The 19,273-nt window shown below is 39.1% G+C and overlaps 1 long non-coding RNA gene across 3 annotated transcripts; it reads left to right on the plus strand.

Moving 5' to 3' along the window:
• Positions 1-1,803: 1,803 nt before the first annotated feature.
• On the plus strand, positions 1,804-17,749 carry LOC121013600 (uncharacterized). 3 transcript variants are annotated; one of them, XR_005782799.1, is made up of 4 exons: positions 5,867-5,971; positions 9,999-10,137; positions 16,765-16,966; positions 17,541-17,749. It is a non-coding gene; the product is annotated as an uncharacterized LOC121013600 (long non-coding RNA). The 3 variants fall into 3 exon arrangements; XR_005782798.1 differs by lacking the exons at positions 5,867-5,971; positions 9,999-10,137 and adding an exon at positions 1,804-1,855; XR_005782800.1 differs by lacking the exons at positions 5,867-5,971; positions 9,999-10,137 and adding an exon at positions 12,065-12,157.
• Positions 17,750-19,273: the final 1,524 nt, after the last annotated feature.

The following is a 19,273-nucleotide window of genomic DNA, read 5'->3' on the forward strand; positions in this document are numbered from 1 at the left end:
CATGTGCTTATTTTCAAGTCATTTATCTTATTTGGTGAAATGTCTGTTAAAATATTTTACCCGTTTTTAATTAGGCTGTTAGTCTTACTATTGAGTTATGAAGTTTTTTTCTTATATGTATTTTGGGTACAAGTCCTTTATCAGGTGTATGTTTTGCAAATGTTTTCTCCCAGTTTATGACTTTGTCAGTTCATAATGTTCTCAGTGTTGTATTTTGAAGAACAAACATTTTCAGTTTTGTAACTCCAGTTGGCCGACCTTTATTCTTTTGGTGTCATACCTAAGACGTTTTTGCCTAACCCAAGACTGCAAAGACTGTAATCTTTCTTTGCCTCTAGAAGATTTGTAGTTAATTCTTATATTTAGGTGTACAATCTGTCTTGAGTAAGTTTTTGTACATCGTATAAGGGAGAAGGCTAGGTTTATTTTTTTTGCATTTAGATTTACAGTTTTTCCAGCACCATTTCGTTTGTTCAAAAGATAATTCTTATCCTCTTGGATTACCCTGGAAACTTTATCAAAAATATATTGACCATATATGTATAACTTATTTCCAGACTCTATTCTGTTCCACTGATCTATATTTATTCTTATGCTAATATCACATTGTCTTAATCACTGAAGTTTTATAGTAAGTCTTAAATCAGGTAAGATAAGTCCTCTGACTTTGTCCTTTTTCAAAGAGATTTTGGCTGTTCTATTTTTATTTTTATGTAAATTTCAGGATCTTCTTGTCAATTTCTACAAAAGCCTGTGGGGATTTTGATAAGGATTGCATTAAATCAATAGGTTAACTTAGAAGGAATTGCCAACTAACAACATTAAGTCTTTCCCATCTATGAATATGAAATAATTTTCTATTTAAGCATTTAATTGCTTTCAACAATTCTGTATAGTTTTCACTGTGCAAGTCCTGCATTTCTTTTGTTAAATATATTCCTGAGTATTTTGATCTTTTGATAGTATTGTGAATGAAATCGTTTCCTCAATTTCACTTTTGGATTGTTCATTGTTAGCTTAGAGAAATAAAATTGATTTTTCTATATTGATCTTGTATACTCTGATCTTGCTAACCCAAACTGTTAGTTCTAGTTCTTTGTTTTTTTTTCTTTTTTCTTTTTTTGTATCTTAGGATTTTCTACATCCATGACTCTGTCATCACAAATATAGTTTTACTTCTTCCTTTTCAATGTTTATGCCTCTAGTATCTTTGTCTTACTGCATTGACAGAATCTCCAGTACAATCTTGAATAGAAGTGATGACAGTGGACATCCTAGTCTTATTCCTGATTTGGGGGGAGGGGACAGAATACAGTCTTTCACTACTACATGGGATGTTAATTGTAGGTTTTCAGAGATGCCCTTTATCAGGTTGAGGAAGTTTGTTGAGAATATTTTTTTAACTCATAAATAGCTATTGAATTTGCCCAAGTGATTTTGTTTGCATCTATTGAGATAGTAATCTGTTTTGTTTTGTTTTTTTTGTCCATCACTGTATTAATATAGTGCATTACATTAAATTGATTTTCAGTTGTTAAACTAACCTAGTATTTCTGGGTTAAACTCCGCTTGGTCATGATGTGTAATTGGTTTTATATGTGCTGAGACCTGTTTAATAATATTTTGTTAAGGATTTTCCTTCTATACTCCTGAGGGGTATTGGTCTGTAGTTTTCTTATACTGTGTTTGGATAACATAGGGGGAAGATGGCAGCATAGGAGGACGCTGGGCTCACCTCATCCTGCTGATCACTTAGATTCCACCCACACTTGCTTAAATAGCCCAGAAAACCGCCAGAAGACTAGCAGAATGGACTCTCCGGAGCCAAGCAAAGACAAGAGGCCCACGAAAGAGGGTAGGAAGGGCAGAGAGGCGGTGCGCACTTATACTGTTTGTACATGTATCACTTTTTCACCTGGAAACAATGCGATGTATATGCACCTTAAGGTCACAAATAGAGCAGTGAGTAATGTTCACTACATTCTGTACTCTCATGGAGTTTACAGTCCTGTTGGAAAAGTCAGAAATACTAAAAGAAAATAAATGCTATTTTAGATCTGCAAGTATAAATATGATTGTTTTAAAATAAATAAATAATTTTATATGATTATTTAAGGTAATGGAACCAAATGGAGGGAGGTAGGTGGACATTTAAAACATTTTAATTCCAGTATAATTAGCATACAGTATTATATTAATTTTAAGTGTACAATATAGTGATTCAGCAATTTTATACATAACTCAGTGCTTATCATGATAAGTATACTCTTGATCCCCTTCACCCATTTCACCATCCCCCCCCCCCTTCCTCCCCTCTGGTAATCACCAGTTTGTTCTCTATAGTTAAGAGCCTGTCTTTCTGTTTATCCTGTTTTTTACTTTTTTCATTTTCGTTTCTTAAATTCCACATTTGAGTGAAATCATATGGTATTTATCTTTCTCTGAGTTATTTCACTTAGCGTTATACCTTCTAGATCCATCCATGTTGTCACAAATGGCAAGATTTCATTCTTTTTTTTTTATGGCTGAATCATATCCCATTGTATACATATACCACATCTTCTAATTTATCTATTCATCTATTGATGGACACTTGGGTTATTTCCATAATTTGGCTATTGTAAAAATGCTTCAATAAACGTAGGGGTGCATATATATTTCTGAATTAGTGTTTTTGTTTTCTTTGCGTAAATACCCATTAGTGGAAGTACTGGATCATATAGTCATTCTATTTTTAATTCTTTGAGGAACCTTCATACTGTTTTCCACAGTGGCTGAAGCAGTTTGCATCGCCACCAACAGTGCACAAGGGTTCCTTTTTCTCCACATCCTCGCCAATACTTGTTATTTCTTATGTTGTTGATTCTAGCCATTCTGACAGGTATGAGGTGATATCTCACTGTGATTTTGATTTGCATTTCCCTAATTATGAGTGATGTTGAGCATCTTTTCCTGTGTCTGTTGGCCATCTGTTTGTCTTCTTTTAAAAAAAATATTTTTAATCTTTATTTATTTTTGAGAGACAGAGGATGAGCGGGAGAGGGGCAGAGAGAGAGACACAAACACAGAATCCGAAGCAGGCTCCAGGCTCCGAGCCATCAGCACAGAGCCTGACTTGGGGCTGGAACTCAGGAAATGTGACATCATGACCTGAGCCGAAGTCGGATGCTTAACCGACAGAGCCACCCAGGCGCCCCTCAGCTGTTTGTCTTCTTTGGAGAAATGTCTATTCATGTTTTCTTCCTATTTTTAAAATAAATCCAGTATAGTTAACATAGTATGTTATATTAGTTTCAGGTGTACAATATAGTGATTCAACAATTCTATACATTACTTGGTGTTCATCATAATAAGCACACTCTAAATCCCCTTCACCTATTCCACCCATCCTCCCACCCACCTCCCTTCTGGCAACAACCAGTTTGTTCTCTATAGTTAAGAGTCTGTTCTTTGGTTTGTCTTGTTTATCTTTGCTTACTTGTTGTTTCTTAAGTTCCACACATGATTGAGATCATATGGTATTTATCTTCTTCTATTTTTTAGTTGGGTTATTTGTTTTCTTGATGTTGAGTTGTATAAATTCTTTATATATTTTGGGTACTAATCCCTTATTAGAGATGTCATTTGCAAATATTTTCTCCCATTCAGTAGATTGTCTTTTAGTTTTGTTGATTATTTCCTTTGCTGTGCAGAAGATTTTATTTTGATGTAGTCCCAATAGTTTGTTTTTGTTTTTGTTTCCCTTGCCTCAGGAGATATATCTAGAAAGATGTTGCTGTGGCCTATGTCAGAGAAATTCCTGCCGGTGCTCTCTTCTAAGATTTTTATAGTTTCAGGTCTCACATTTAGGTCCTTGATCCATTTTGAGTTTATTTTTGTGTATGGTGTAGGAAAGTGGTCTAGTTTCATTCTTTTGCATGTAGGTGTCAAGTTTTTCCAACACCATTTGTTGAAAAGATGGTCTTTTTCCCATTGCGTATTTTTGCTTCCTTTGTCAAAGAGGAATTGACCATATAACTGTGGATTTTTTCTATGTGTTCTTTCCTGTTCTGTTGATCTATATGTCTGTTTTTATGCCAGTACCGTACTATTTTAGTTATTATAGCTTTGTAGTATATCTTGAAATCTGGGATTGTAATACCTCCAGTTTTGTTTTTCTTTTTCAAGATTGCTTTGGCTATTTGGGGTCTTTTGTGGTTCCATACAAATTTTAGGATTGTTTGTTCTAGTTCTGTGAAAACAGCTGTTGAGTATTTTGATAGGGATGCATTAAATCTGTAGATTTCTTTGAGCACTATGGATATTATAATAATATTTATTTTTCAAATCCATGAGCATGGAACATCCTTCCATTTGTTTGTGTCATCTTCACTTTCTTTCATCAGTGTTTTTTGGTTTTCCGAGTAGAGGTCTTTCACTGCCTTGGTTAAAGTTTATTCCTGGCAGGGGCGCCTGGGTGGCGCAGTCGGTTAAGCGTCCGACTTCAGCCAGGTCATGATCTCGCGGTCCGTGAGTTCGAGCCCCGCGTCGGGCTCTGGGCTGATGGCTCAGAGCCTGGAGCCTGTTTCCGATTCTGTGTCTCCCTCTCTCTCTCTGCCCCTCCCCCGTTCATGCTCTGTCTCTCTCTGTCCCAAAAATAAAAATAAAAACGTTGAAAAAAAAATTAAAAAAAAAAAAAAGTTTATTCCTGGCAATTTTATTGATTTTGGCACAATTGTAAATGAGATTATTTTCTTAATTTCTCTTTCTCCTGCTTCATTATTAGTGTATAGAAATGCACCAGATATCTGTGCATTGATTTTGTATCCTGTGACTTTACTGAATTCATTTATCAATTCTAGCAGTTTTTTGGTGGAATCTTTTGGATTTGTTATCTGCAAATAGTGAAAGTTTTATTTCTTCCTTACCAATTTACATACCTTTTATTTCTTTTTGTTGTCTGATTGCTGTAGCTAGGACTTCCAGTAGTATGTTGAATAAAAGTGGTGAGAGTGGACATCCTTGTTTTGTTCCAGATATTGGGGTAAAGCTCTCATTTTTTCCCCATTGAGTATGACAGTAGGTGTGGGTTTTTTATAAATGGCCTTTATTATTTCGAGGTGTGTTTTCTCTAAACCTACTTTGTTGAGGGTTTTTATCATGAGTGGACGTTGTTACCTTGTCAGGTGATTTTCTGCACTTGTTAAAATGATCATGTGGTTTTTCTTGTTGATGTGAAGTATCACATTGATTGATTTGTGAATTTTGAGCCACTCTTGCATCAATAGGGAGACATGCTTTAGCAGTTAGTATGGAAAACCTCTCCCAAAGGGTGATATTTAAGCTAAAACCTAAAATGTGAGCCAGCTGGAAAAGGGAGAGGAGATATAGGAGTATTTCAGACATAGGTAACAACAGGTACAAAGGAGCTGGGCAGGAAAAATTTGGATGAAATATGGAAACTGGACCATGTGAAGAAAATCAAAATACATGAGTGACTAATGGAAGGGTGATGTCTGAAACGTAAAATGCTTTACTCCATCTTCTAAAGGTACTGAATTTGGCACTGAGAAAAATGCAAGTATTAACTGAAAAAGCCAAAGAGTTGCTTGGATGGAAAAATAATTATTTCTTTTCTTTTAACTTTTTTTAATGTTTATTCATTTTTGAGAGAGAGAGACAGCCTGAGTGAGGGAGGGGCAGAGAAAGAGGGGGACGCAGAATCTGAAGCAGGCTCCAGGCTCTGAGCTGTCAGCCAGCGGCCCAATGTGGGGCTCAAACTCACGAACCGTGAGATCATGACCTGAGCTGAAGTCGGACACTTAACTGACAGCTACCCAGGTACCCTAAAAAATAATTATTTCTATTCCTGTCTTCTTGTCACTTTAGAGTTTACTAGAGGCTGAGTATGATGGTACTCTCACAAACCTTAAGATCTACCAGCTGAAGGTGACTTCAGGGATTTTCAAACATCTTTTATACCAAAATCCAAGTAAGAGAAGCCTGCTCACTGCATTTTGCCAGAAGTACTGGTAAAAATAGTTCAGTGTGGCTTTTAGTCTTAGATGGTCATAAGGATTTTTCTGGAGCTCAAAGAGTTACATACCCGTTCATCTGTCAACTGAAATAGAAATATTACTCAAGAGAGTGTTCACAGGCACATGTCTATATAAATGTGAATGTGACAAGTGAAAAATGGCTCAGTCCTACATACCCTAAGCATTCTGGGAAGCATGTGTACATTTTTAAATTGATTGCTTTTTTAATTCTTTGTGTATCATATTCATGGCTTTAAAAAATTTACTGATTTCCTTCATGAAGAGTTTAGCAAATGCAGAATTGAATCTTAATTTCTGAATGCCTTGATTGCTTCTAATTGCCTTTTGTTTCTGTATGCATCTCAGTTTAATACCACAGAAAGCTTTTGAATCATTAGCTCTGGAAACATAAGCCCACCACTTTATTGCACAATAAGTGAATCATAAGCATCCAGGCTAGCCAGCGAAGCTGACCTGGAAGTGTCTTTTTAGCTGAGAGATTTGTCTGTCTTCAGCCGCTTAAATCATTTGTCATCTTAGTGGAAATTTTCAGGATGCCCTCACAACTATAAATTTCCAGCCTGGTGTGGAAATGTATTGCCCCCCACATCTGAACATTCTAGATATGGAAGAAGCTTTAAGTTATACTCACTGTCTGAAACAGCAAGGGAATCTTAAAGTCCTCTTATTTCAAACCTCTCCTCCTTCTCCCTCAACCCATCAGGAGTAAAAGTATAATGCAAAGGTAACCTTAAAACAACATATAGTGAAGGTTATGATTAGCTCTTAGCTTAAGAATACAAACTTCAGAATTAGATCTGGATTCAAATCCAGACTCCCCACTTTTAGTTGTATTCCCTAGGGAAATAAAGTTATTTACTCTATCTGAGCCTCAGCATCTTCATCTAAAAAATTGAGGGAATAATCTCTATCTCAAATGGCTGTGATAGGAATCAAACAAGATAATATATATAAAACGCATAGCCTAGTTCTGAACACACAGTAAGAGCTCAGGCAACTTATCAATGGATTGTTATCCAATCCAGTTCATTTACAGATAAGGAAACTCCTCTATCTGTGAAATATCAAAGAGGCCACACATTTGTCCAACATCTCATGGAATGACTGGTGCAGAACAGTGGAGTTGAGATTTCCTAATGTTCACACCAAAGTTCATTCTGCTCAAAATGCTCAAGTGTTTTGGTTATTCTTCAAGTGATAAGCACAGAATTTTTCCCACCTGCTTTCTTATTTGTGTGATCACTTATAGTTTTGGTTCTAGCTTGCTATCCTGTGAACCTTAGGGTAAACAATATACTCTTCTGAAAAATATATGAAAACAGTGCAAAATGATTAGAAGGTGAAAAACCTACATGGAAAAAGAAAGATTTTTAAATAGTGCAACATAGTGCAAAATAATTAGAATACATACGCAAAAAATTGTAGGAGGATAATGGCCTTGTTTTGAATGATGATACTTTTTCACTTTCTAAATGAATTTTTCCAGAGAAAATGATTCTTGGTGCAAAGTCTAATACATAACCTTTATAGATGCACCTATGTTTTTGTTACAAAAAATCTGTTTTTAAGTAGTTTTTTGTTTTGTTTTGTTTTCCCTAAATGTCTCAGCTAAACAAGAATGAAGGTTTTGCAGAGGGAAAGGAAGAGAGAGAGACTTGGTGCTGTGTTTCCCCCGTGACAGGAGGGATTTTATCAAGAAATAGAAGATGGATACGGCATTGTCGTGTCCTGGGTACTGCAGTTCCCTCTGACAAAAGGACTTCCAATGAAGTCTAAAACTGAAGAGGGAAGTAAGTGATTCTTGCCGATAGCTGGACCAGTAAACGCTGTTGAGGAAGAACTTTCTCCTCTTGTGCTAGCTATTTCAGCATTATTTCAGCTTTGTTCTTTTGAGCCTCCAACCTCTTGACCTTGGTATCACCAATCAACCCCTTACCTGGAAGGGAGTAGCCCAGGACCTCTTGCAGCCTGTGGGCCCCGGTGAGGTTTATGGATACGTGACAGCAGTAATGGTACTGCTGTGGTTTTTGGATCATATTAAGTAAGATTCCTTTTATTCTTACTTACATAAGCAAAATGTGCTAACTGCATACAAATATGCAGTTATAAGAGTAAATAAAAAAGAAGTCCTCCTCACCCAAAGCAGTTGGCATCTTGCTTTTTTTACTTGATCATATGTCTTGGAACTCTCACGTAGTAAATATAAATTTACCTCCTTTTTTTTTCACTCATCGTATAGTATTCCGCAATACAAATGCACAAAATTCATTCAACCATTTGCTACTTGAGGGAAATTTCTGCCCTTTTCAATTGTTCCTTATTATAAATAAAGCTGCAATGACTGTATTTATTTATTTATTTATTTATTTATTTAATGTTTATTTTTTTTTTAATTTTTTTTAACGTTTATTTATTTTTGAGACAGAGAGAGACAGAGCATGAACGGGGGAGGGTCAGAGAGAGAGGGAGACACAGGATCTGAAACAGGCTCCAGGCTCTGAGCGGTCAGCACAGAGCCTGATGAGGGGCTCGAACTCACGGACCACAAGATCATGACCTGAGCCAAAGTCAGACGCTCAACCGACTGAGCCACCCAGGCGCCCCTTAAATGTTTATTTTTGAGAGAGAGAGAGAGCACACGCAAGTGGGGAAGGAGTAGAGAGAGAGGGAGAAACAGAATCCGAAGCAGGCTCCAGGCTCAGAGCTGTCAGCACAAAGCCCGATGTGGGGCTTGAACTCACGACCCATGAGATCATGACCTGAACTGAAACCAGACGCTCAGCTGACTGAGCAACCCAGGCTCCCCCTGCATTTATTTATTTTTGAACGTGAATGAATAGTTCAGAAAAACAGATTTTTAGAAATAGAATTCCAAGGATGTACTTACTTTAAATTTTAATAGATATTTCTAATTTGCCATCCAAAAATTTTATATCAATGTACATTATTACAGCCTCTACAGAAACTGCCCATTTCCACCTGATAATACTGGTGTCAGACCCTGATTGGTTATAAAGTGTGCCTCGTGGTTTATTTTGCATTTCCTTTATTACTCTGGGCATTAAACAACTTTAGATTTTATCATTCTTTTTGTGTATGTGAATTGTCTCTCTATTTCTTTTATCCAGTTTTGTATTTTATATATTTGCAATAAGTTTAGGAGATTTTAATGGCTTTTGTATACTATATTTTGTTTTATATATTTTGCAGAGACTTTCAGTGGGACCTTTTATTTTGTTTGTGTTTTTGTTTTTGTGGGTTTTTTGTTATACAGATCTTTCAGTTTGTTCACAGTAAGACTTTTTTATTAATGGCTCCTGGAATTTTTGTCTTTCTTAGGAAAGGCTTTATCACTGCCTCTTCCAACATTATAAAACTTGATATATTATGTAGTTCCTTTCTGATTTGTTTTTTTTTTAATTAGTGTTTAGAATTTAATCCATTTTGGTTTTGTGTTTATGATATGATGCTGGTATCTAAATTAAATATTTTTCAGGATTTCCAACACTCTCAATATAATTTTTGAATAGTGTATCCTTCTTGCTCTGATTTGAAATGCATGTTCCTTTGTTTTTGAATTGCCTTTTTCTGTTCAATTTTTCATGTCTTTATTCTGAACTGATACAACATTGTTTAACATAAACTTAGTATATTTTGATAACTGAAAAGTCCTCAGTGTTCTTTTTTTTCCTCAAATTTTATTGCTTGTTCTTGTGCATTTTCTCTTTTACATGAACTCTAAAATCAGCTTATCAAATTCAATAAATCTCCTGTTGGGATTTTTATTAGGATTGCATTGAATTTATGGATTAATTTGGGAAGTTGACATCTTTATAATATCAAGTCTTTCATCCAGAAACTGTAGCTTTCCATTTATTTGGGTCTTCTTTTATATCTTCTATAAAATTTTATAGTTGTCTTCACATGGACCTTGCATTGTTCTTGTTGGTTTATTCCTAGGGGATTGTTTTTAAAGCTTATGTTGCCACTGGGAATGAGTTCTTTAGATTTTGATTTTCTATGAAGAAAAGGATACGAAAATGAAAAGAAAGCAGGAGCTGAAAGAATAGGAGAGAGAAGAGAAGGAGAAATCAGAAAGGTAAGATGAGATGATGCACAAGGAAGACAGGAGAAAATTTGATTATTTTTAAGTACCTATTATGTGACATGTGGCTATGATGGAGACGTTCGTTCAGAAGCACCATCTCACATACTCTTCCCACCAGGTGACTCATCTGAGAAAACTAAAGCTTAAAAAGGTCAGCAAGGAAGCCTGGAACAGGAAATGGAAAGAGAACAGGTTTAGAGTGAGATCTGGGAACCGATCCCAGATTCCAGTCTCACCAGCTGTGTGATTTTGCTCCAGTTACCTAATTACATTTCTCATTTGGAAAACGGGGATAATATCTGCTCAGGTGATTGTGAGGATTAATTGGAATAATGTATCTGAAGTGTCTGCTCATTAGATGCTGCTCTCAGTAAGTGCCAGTTCCCACCCATGAACCCACGTCTTCCTGCCCCCAGCCTCCCTCTCTGCCCCAAAGTCTGCTCAAGATAGCAAGGAGACTTCAGGTTAATATGCAACATGAGTTTTACTCCCTGGGTGCATAGCACCCAGGAACACATACCTAACATTCTTAAGAAACATTGTAGGAGAAATAGTCATTAGAAACAGTGATCTGAGTCTGAAAAAAAATCACATAAGCCAAAAAAATAAATAAATAAAAACCCACCCATTTTTACAAAAGGAGGCATTGTTGAAATGTGAATCCGTATTCAAGTCCATTCTCACTGAAGTGAGAAACACCCTCTCTTTCTACCCAAACAATAGTTCCTTGTCTTGAGAGAATGCTGTCTACATAGCCCTGGAAAGCATCAAATCCCCATGGCGATGGCAAGATGGCAATGGTTTCTCCTGGGGACACTGGAAACAGTGTCTGGAGGAAGCATGGCACCTGACCCAGGGCTTTGGCTATTGAAAAGAGACTCATTCCCAGCCTGAACAGCAGGAAAAACAGAATTGACCCCCATCGTCCTGGCTGTTTTATATTTGCTATAGGGCTCTGATCCTCTGGAGAAGTTGTCCTTATGAAATGTGAATATGAAGTCAAGAGAGATAAGACGTACCAAAATGTTCTCTTCTAGGCAGCATGTACATTTGTTCCCAGCACATTGCTTTTACTCATCAAGAAAATGTGTGACCTGGCCTGGATTGAAATCCTCTGCCCTGAGCCTTATTTCCTTCATCTGAAAAATGGGGTTAATAACAAGGATCTCAAAGGATTGCTGTGAGGATTAAATCACACAAATATAAGATTGTATCCTGTGAAAATCCAATGTATTCTTTCATCATATAGGAAACTGCATTCATAGCCTGTGAATATCTTCAGTGGTTCTCCATTTCTCTTTTCAAGGGGAAATTTGATTTCTGCAATAAAGCCAAATGTCGTATTGGCTAGTAAATAATGTGTGTAATTAAGCTGAGCTACTGTATTTTTCACTTTTTTTTATTTTTTTTTTAATTTTTTTTCAACGTTTATTTATTTTTGGGACAGAGAGAGACAGAGCATGAACGGGGGAGGGGCAGAGAGAGAGGGAGACACAGAATCGGAAACAGGCTCCAGGCTCTGAGCCATCAGCCCAGAGCCCGACGCGGGGCTCGAACTTGGACCGCGAGATCGTGACCTGGCTGAAGTCGGACGCTTAACCGACTGCACCACCCAGGCGCCCCTTCACTTTTTTTTAAAGGGGTGATCTCTCTTAAATTCTGAGACTAGTTTCCATATGTGACCTATAAATTGACCTCAGTCCATCAGTGCTATATTCAACTTGTATCCAGAAGCCAGTCACTTGTGACCACCTCCTATGCACCACCTGTTCAAATTGAAGCCATTGTCATCTTTCTTCAGGATTATTGCAAGTAGTGTCCTCCTAAATGGTTTCCCTTCTTCCCGACTATTGCCCTAAAAATATTTTCAGCAATGGCAGTATCATGACAAGAAATGTATCATTTATCCAGAGGAATGCTTTGGCCATCATTTAGTTATTCACTTAGTCAACAAATACTTATGGAGCCCCTACCATATGCCAGCATCATTCCAGACTCTGATGATACAACAGTGAATACAATACACACAGATCCCGGTCTCATAGAGCGTATATTCTTGGGTGCGATGACTATTAAACAAATAAACGAGTGCAGCATACTCTGTGCTGGAAGGTGACAGGCACTGTGCAGAAGAAATAATGTGGAGTAAGGGGGGAAAGGAGCCCAAGAAGTGGGGATGGGAAGTGGGGTTTTTAATTTTAAATATGGTGGCTGGAAAAACTCTTCTGATGAGCTGACATTTGAGCAGAGACTGGAAGGAAAGAGGGAGAGGGACACATGATTATGTGAGAGAATGGAGTAGGGAGGGTGTCCCAGGCAGAGGAAACAGTGGTCCAAAGGCCCTGCCTGGAGGCAAAGCAGAGAGACACAGTGAATAAAGGGAGAAGAGAGAGGTGGTTACACATATGGTGTGAGTGGGAATGGATCACAAGGGTGGCTGCAGGCCATCAGGAGGAGGCAGGCTCCTACTCAAAGGAGCTAGAAAAGCCACTGGAGGATTGTGAGTGGAGAGGGGACCATGATCTGATTTGCATTTTTTAAAGTTTATTTATTTATTTTTGAGAGAGAGTGAGCATACAAGTGGGGGAGAGGCAGAGAGAGAGGGAGCCGAAGCAGGCTCCAGGCTCTGAGCTTCAGCCCAGGGCCCAACACAGAACTCGAACCCATGAACCGCGAGATCATGACCTGAGCCAAATTCGGATGCTTAACTGCCCAAGCACCCACTGATTTGCATTTTTAAAGGATCATTCTGGCTAACCACTTCTGTAGAGCATCAGTTCTCAAACCTGAGTGTGCATCAGCCACCTCTGATGGCTTCTTAGCACACAGTTGCTGCGTCCATCCCGAGTTTCTGATTGAGTAGGTCTGGTGTGATGCAGGGGAATTTGCATTTCTAGCAAGTTCCTAGGTGATGCCAGTGCTGCTGGTCTGGCACCACACTGTGAGAACCACTGGCTGGTAAACAGAATAGTTTGTAAAAGGGGGGAATAGTTGAGGCAGGGGAACCAGCTGTGGGACTCTTTGCAATAATCCAGAAAAAAAAAAACAGATACTGATGGCTTCAGTTCAACCAGGTGGTGGCAGAAGAGTGGTGAGAAGAGATTAGATTCTGGATAGAATTTGAATATAAATCCAATGGGATTTGCTGAAACATTGAATGTGGAGCATGATGAAAGAAAGAAAGAAGGCCAAAGTTTAGATTAAGCAACTAGAGGAATGGAATTACCATTTCCTGAGACAGCAAAGATTTGGGTGGGGGTGGGATCTGATATCAGGAGTTTGGTTCAGGGAATGTTAGATTTGATATGCCTGTTAGGTATCCAAGTGGAGATGCCAGTCAAGTCTTTCTCTTAGAAAAGTGTAGAATTCAGGAGAGAATTCTGGGCTGGAGGTAGAAAGGCAGGAGCCAGCAGCATGTAGATGGCGTCATGAAGGCTGGCTGAGATCATCAGCAGAGAGAACGAAGGTAAAGAAGAGGTTCAACGCTTGACGCTGTGGCAGTCAGTCCAATGGTTAGAAGTCAGGGCGATGAGAGGGAGCAGAGATGAGACTGAAAAGTGAGCAGGGAGGTGAGAGGAAAACCTGGAGGGTGTGGTGGCCTGGATGTCAAGGGAAGTAAGTATGTCAGCAAGTTCAGGTGCATTTGCTAGGAAGCCATCTTGTCATAACAGTGACCACCAGGCATCCTCTGTGAAGGAGGAGATACTGGCTGCCATGGAATATGCCAAATTTGGAAATGGTTCCTTATGGATAAATTATTCCCACAGGAAAAGGTAGTTACCGTGATTGAAATTACACACACACACACACACACACACACACACACACACACACACCCTTTTGAGATGATTTTGCTGCTGCAATCGAAAAACACACCATTGACACAATTTAATTGTTGACATAGACTAGAATCTTTTCTTTCATCTTTAAGCAGGCTGTCTAGCTACCTTTTGTCTTTGAAGCGAATTGTCCAGTTGCGAGAGCGGGAGTTGTAGGTGTGATTCAGATTGCTGGGAATTTGTGTGAGTAAATTGGATAAATGTTTCAGGAAGTATGGAGGTTTTTCTTGCCCCCGTCCCTTTATTTTCTGGTACTTAGTCTTAGAAGTCTCTGGTTTTTCTGATACAGCTGCCTAAGGTACTTACTACAGGAAGCTGTTGCTTGCTTCTCTGTGAGGATTACAGAGAAGTTCTGGCAATTCAGGACGCCGTGAAAAGAGCCATTTGCTGCATCCCTTATCAAGGTACAGCTGATGGCAAGCCAGCCTCACTCAGTAACATGTTTAGTGAAAATTCATTCCACAGACTTCTTATGTTGCTTCTTTTTGTGAGTTGCAATTCATCTTTAAACCCGTTTGGTAGGGTTGCCTGGGTGGCTTGGTCAGTTAAGTGTCCAACTCTTGATTTTGGCTCAGGTCACAATCTCATGGTTCATGAGTTTGAGCCCTGCATCAGGCTCTGCACTGACAGGGTAGAGCCTGCTTGGGATTCTCTCTCTCCCTCTCTCCACCCTTTCCCCACTCATGCTCACTCTCTCAAAATAAATATAAATAAACTTAAAAAATAAACCTGTATAGTATATTAAAAAATGTACCCCACAGACCGTATATTACTTCTCATGGTAGGGAAGAATACAACTTGTAGCTCAGCATTACAGTCCCTAAATAAATTGGGTAAAGAAGACAGTGCCCAGCTCTGTGTGTGGTACAAGTGGTGGAGAGGTGAGTGATAGACACAGCCCACTGCCATGTGTCACCTCTTTAAAGGGGGCTGTGGCTGCTGGTATTCAGCAATCCTCTCCATAGAAGATGCCCAAACAGACTGTATGGAGCTTCTGTATGTTTCTCTGTAAGGAGAAAAGAATTGTTTCTTATTCAGGTTTACTTGTCAAATGGAGTATTGAATACTTAGGACTACGTATGTAACCTCTTCATGTCTCATTCACTCAAGAGATATTTCTGTTAAATCTCAGGCACTGACCTATGTGTTTGTGACCTATATGTAAACAAAACAGTCCCAAATCCCTGCCTTCTTGGAGCTTACATTCTAGTGTGTGGGGCGGGGGGGGGGGGATAACTATAAGCATAATAAAGAGTTAAATTATGTAATACGTTGCCAAGCCATAACGCTATGGAATAAATGGAGCATGATAAGAGGTTTGGGCATGCAGGGAGAAAGACAGCTTGTAATTTCCGACAGCAGAATCCGGGTTGGTCACATTGAGAGGGTGACATTTGAGTAAAGATTTGTAGGAAGTGACGTAGTTACCCAAGTAGACTTCTGAGGGAAGGATGTTTGAGGCAGATGAAAGAGCCAGGGTGAAGGCCTTCAAGCTAAATCAAGCCAAGAATATGTAAGGAATACCATTGGAGACCAGTGCGTCTGGAGCAGGATAAGGGAGGGAGTAACAGGAGGTGAGGTCAGAGAGGAGTTGGGGCCCTACTTGTAGAAGGCCTTGTTGGACATTCTAAGGATTTTGCCATTTTGTTTGAGTGAAATGGGAAGCCCTGGGAAGATTTTAGGCAGATAAATGATACATTTTGAATTACATGTTAGGAAGATCATTCTGGTTATGTCTGCTTATGTCTGGATGTCTGGAAGACATACAGATGGCCAGGACAGGAAAAGATGCTCAACATCACTCATCATCAGGGAAATGCAAGTCAAAACCACAATGAGATATCACCTCACACCTGTCAGAATGGCTAAAATCAACAACACAAGAAATAACAAGAATTGGCAAGGATGTGGAAAAAAAGAAACACTCATGCACTGTTGGTGGGAATGCAGATTGGTGCAGCCACTGTGGAAAACAGTATGGAGGTTTCTCAAAAAATTAAAAATAGAATTACCATATGATCCAGTACTCTCACTACCGGGCATTTACACAAAGAAAACAAAAACACTAATTCAAAAAGATATATGCACCCCAATGTTTATTGAAGCAATTTTATAATAGCCAAATTATGGAAGCAACTCAAGTGTACCTTGATAGATGAATGGATAAAGAAGATTTGGAATATGTTTATTGTTTATTTTTTAACATTTATTTTTTTTTTTGAGAGAGAGAGAGAGAGACAACACAAGTGGGTGGGAGGAGGGGGCAGAAAGAGAGGGAGACACAGAATCCAAAGCAGGCACAGAGCCCAACGTGGGGCTCAAACTCATGAATTGTGAGATCATGACCTAAGCTTAAGTGGGATGCTTAACCAACTGAGCTACCTAGGTGCCCCAGAAGATGTGGTATATGTACATAATGGAATATTACTCAGCTATAGAAACAAGTGAAATCTTGCCATGTACAACATAGACGGGTCTAGAGGGTATGATGCTAAGTGAAATAAGTCAGGGAAGGATAAATATCATATGATTTCACTAATATGTAGAGTTTAAGAAACAAACAAATGAACAGAGAAAAAAAGAGACAAACAAGAAACCAGACCCTTAAATCCAGAGAAAAAACTGGTGGTTGCCAGAGGGCAGGTGGGTGGAGAAATAGGTGAAATAGATAAAGGGGATTAAGAGTATACTTATCATGTGATGAGCCCTGAGCAATGTGTAGAATTGTTGAATCATTGTACACGTGAAACTAACTTGACACCGTATGTTAATTATACAGGGAAAGAAGAAAACCAAGGACTGATCCTTGGGATGCTCCAAAATTAATAGGTCTTGGAGAAGAGAGAGTGCTAGCATGAAGACTGAGAAGGAATAACCAGTGAGCCAGGAAGCAAATGAAAAAGAGTATGGTGTCCTGGAAACCATGTGAAGAAAATATATTGAGGAAGAGGGAGTCATCAGCCATGCCACTGGACTTACAGGTAAATTTCCTCTTTTGCAAAATGCAAATAATAATAGTACCTGCCTCATAAGCTGAAATCAGATAATGTATGTGAGTGGCCAGTCACAATGCTTAATGCCTATAAGGGCTCAAAAATACTACTTAATTTCCATTCCTAGCACCTCTGAGAAATCACTGATCATGATAAAGCTGCTCACTGTACAAGATAACCCCTAGGGGGCGCTCAAAGCTTTCCTTTCCTTCCCATTACTGTTCTTCCCACCGGAGACCTCAAATTTAGATACAGGACCAAATGGACCCAATGGTAACTGAATCCTCTGTAGTAAAGGTGGAAAAATTCAATACAGTGGGTGTCAGACTTCAGTGGGGGTAAGAATTACCCAAGGAGCTTGTTAAAATGGAAATCTACAGCAGACCCAGCCACCAGAGATTCTAATTAAGTAAATTGAGAGGGGACCCGAGACTCTGCATTTTCCCACCCCAGGCGATTCCAGGACAAAAAGAATAATAACTGGCCTGTAGCAAATGTTTGCTTCTTCTTTTTTGGGGACCTCAGAGTAATTTTGGCTTCTCTTTTTTCCCTTCTCTTCCAGGCAGCTAATGAAGTAAACCAACCCAGGGACTTCCTCTAGACTGGGAGGTGCTAACCAAGGGAGTTCTACAGAAAGCATGCCTGGGGTGAGTGGCTTGGCCTAGCTTTTAGTCTGTCCACATCAGAGGACACAGTATGGTGCCTCCCAGTCCTCATCTGGCCCCCAGACCTTTTTGTTGTTGTTCTAATAAAATTTAAAATCATTTCCAATGTTTACGACTCAGGTGATTTCACGTACAAACCCACGTGTCCTGCTTCCCTAGGACAATAAGAAGATTTGAAACCTGCTCTTGCATTTCCACATAGCAAAGTTGCTTCCCTCAGATGGGCGTGGACTCTGTAAATTGCCACTATCCCCATCCTTCTCTCCCCGACACCCTCCAAATCAAAGCCAAGCGTCCACTGTCATTTATCATCATACTTATACTTCTATTTTCCTCCAAGTTGAAGATTTTCCCCTCTTCCTACGCCTTTCTTCTTCTTCACTAGACTCATTCAGGAATCTCAACCTGAATACGAAAGTATTTTTCATATCTGGTGGGCGACGTTCCGTGTGGTAGGAGTAGAATCTGGGGTTGGCAACCCTAGCCATTCTCCTCTAGGGACAGAGCAGGCTCACCTCAGAATCCATAGGGCATTGGTGTGCAGGCATTGGTTTGATTATACCCAGCACTGGTGACAAACATCCCTTTTTTCTCTTTCTTATGTTGCTTAAGATTGCGGATAAAGCATTTAGGATAAAGCATTAAGGATGAATCTTTACGGTTGGATTGTCCTTATAAGAAACTCACAGAACCCTCCATAAACTGGGAACTGAAGTACAGTTAGATGGGGGTGGAAACAGACACAGGCGGTACCCTACCCATTTTCTCTCACCCTCACCACTTCCTTGTAGGCTGCCTGATTTCACCTGGAGCACCTACATTCCTTTGCCTGAAGTTTTCCAAAGGGGCTGTGCCACTGTGCATTTCCAGCAGCAGTATCTGAAATTCCAGTTGCCTCTCGTCCCTCTCAGCCCTTGGAGTTGTCTGGTTCTTTTTTTTTTTTTTTTTAAACTATTCTGTTAGGTGTAGCATGGCCTCCTCACAGTTTTAATATGCATTTCCCTAATGACTAATGATGTTGAGCAGCTTTCATGTGGCTTCTTGGCCCTCCATGTATCTCCTTTAGTGAAGTGCCTGTTTAAATGTTTGCTCATTAAAAAAAAAAAATCAGGGTCACCTGCATGGCTCAGTTGGTTAAGCGTCCGACTAAGGCTCAGGTCATGATCTCACGGTTTATGGGTTCAAGCCTCACATCAGGCTCTGTGCTGACAGCTCAGAGCCTGGAGCCTGCTTCAGATTCTGTGTCTCCCTCTCTCTCTCTGCCCCTCCTCCACTCACACTCTGTCTCTGTCTCTCTCTCTCTCCCAAAAGTAAACATTAAAAAAATTTAAAAAATATCTGCTGTTCATTTTCTTACTGTTGAATTTTGATAATTCTTCATACATTCTGGATTCAATTTTTTTTGTCAGATAAGTATATTTGCAAATATACTTATATTTGCAACAGCTTGTCTTTTCATGCTTTTAGCAGGGTCTTTCACAGAACAAATTTTTGCATTTTTATGAAGTCCAATTTATCAATTTTCTTTCTTTTATGGCTTGTGCTTTAGACATCATATCTAAGACCTATTTGCCTAACCCAAGGTCACAGTCTAGAATCAATGCCTATTAGGATTAATTTTGAGTTAATT

The sequence above is a fragment of the Herpailurus yagouaroundi genome, unplaced genomic scaffold (genome assembly GCF_014898765.1).
Source record: "Herpailurus yagouaroundi ecotype Mexico unplaced genomic scaffold, PumYag 199, whole genome shotgun sequence".
NCBI lineage: Eukaryota > Metazoa > Chordata > Mammalia > Carnivora > Felidae > Herpailurus > Herpailurus yagouaroundi.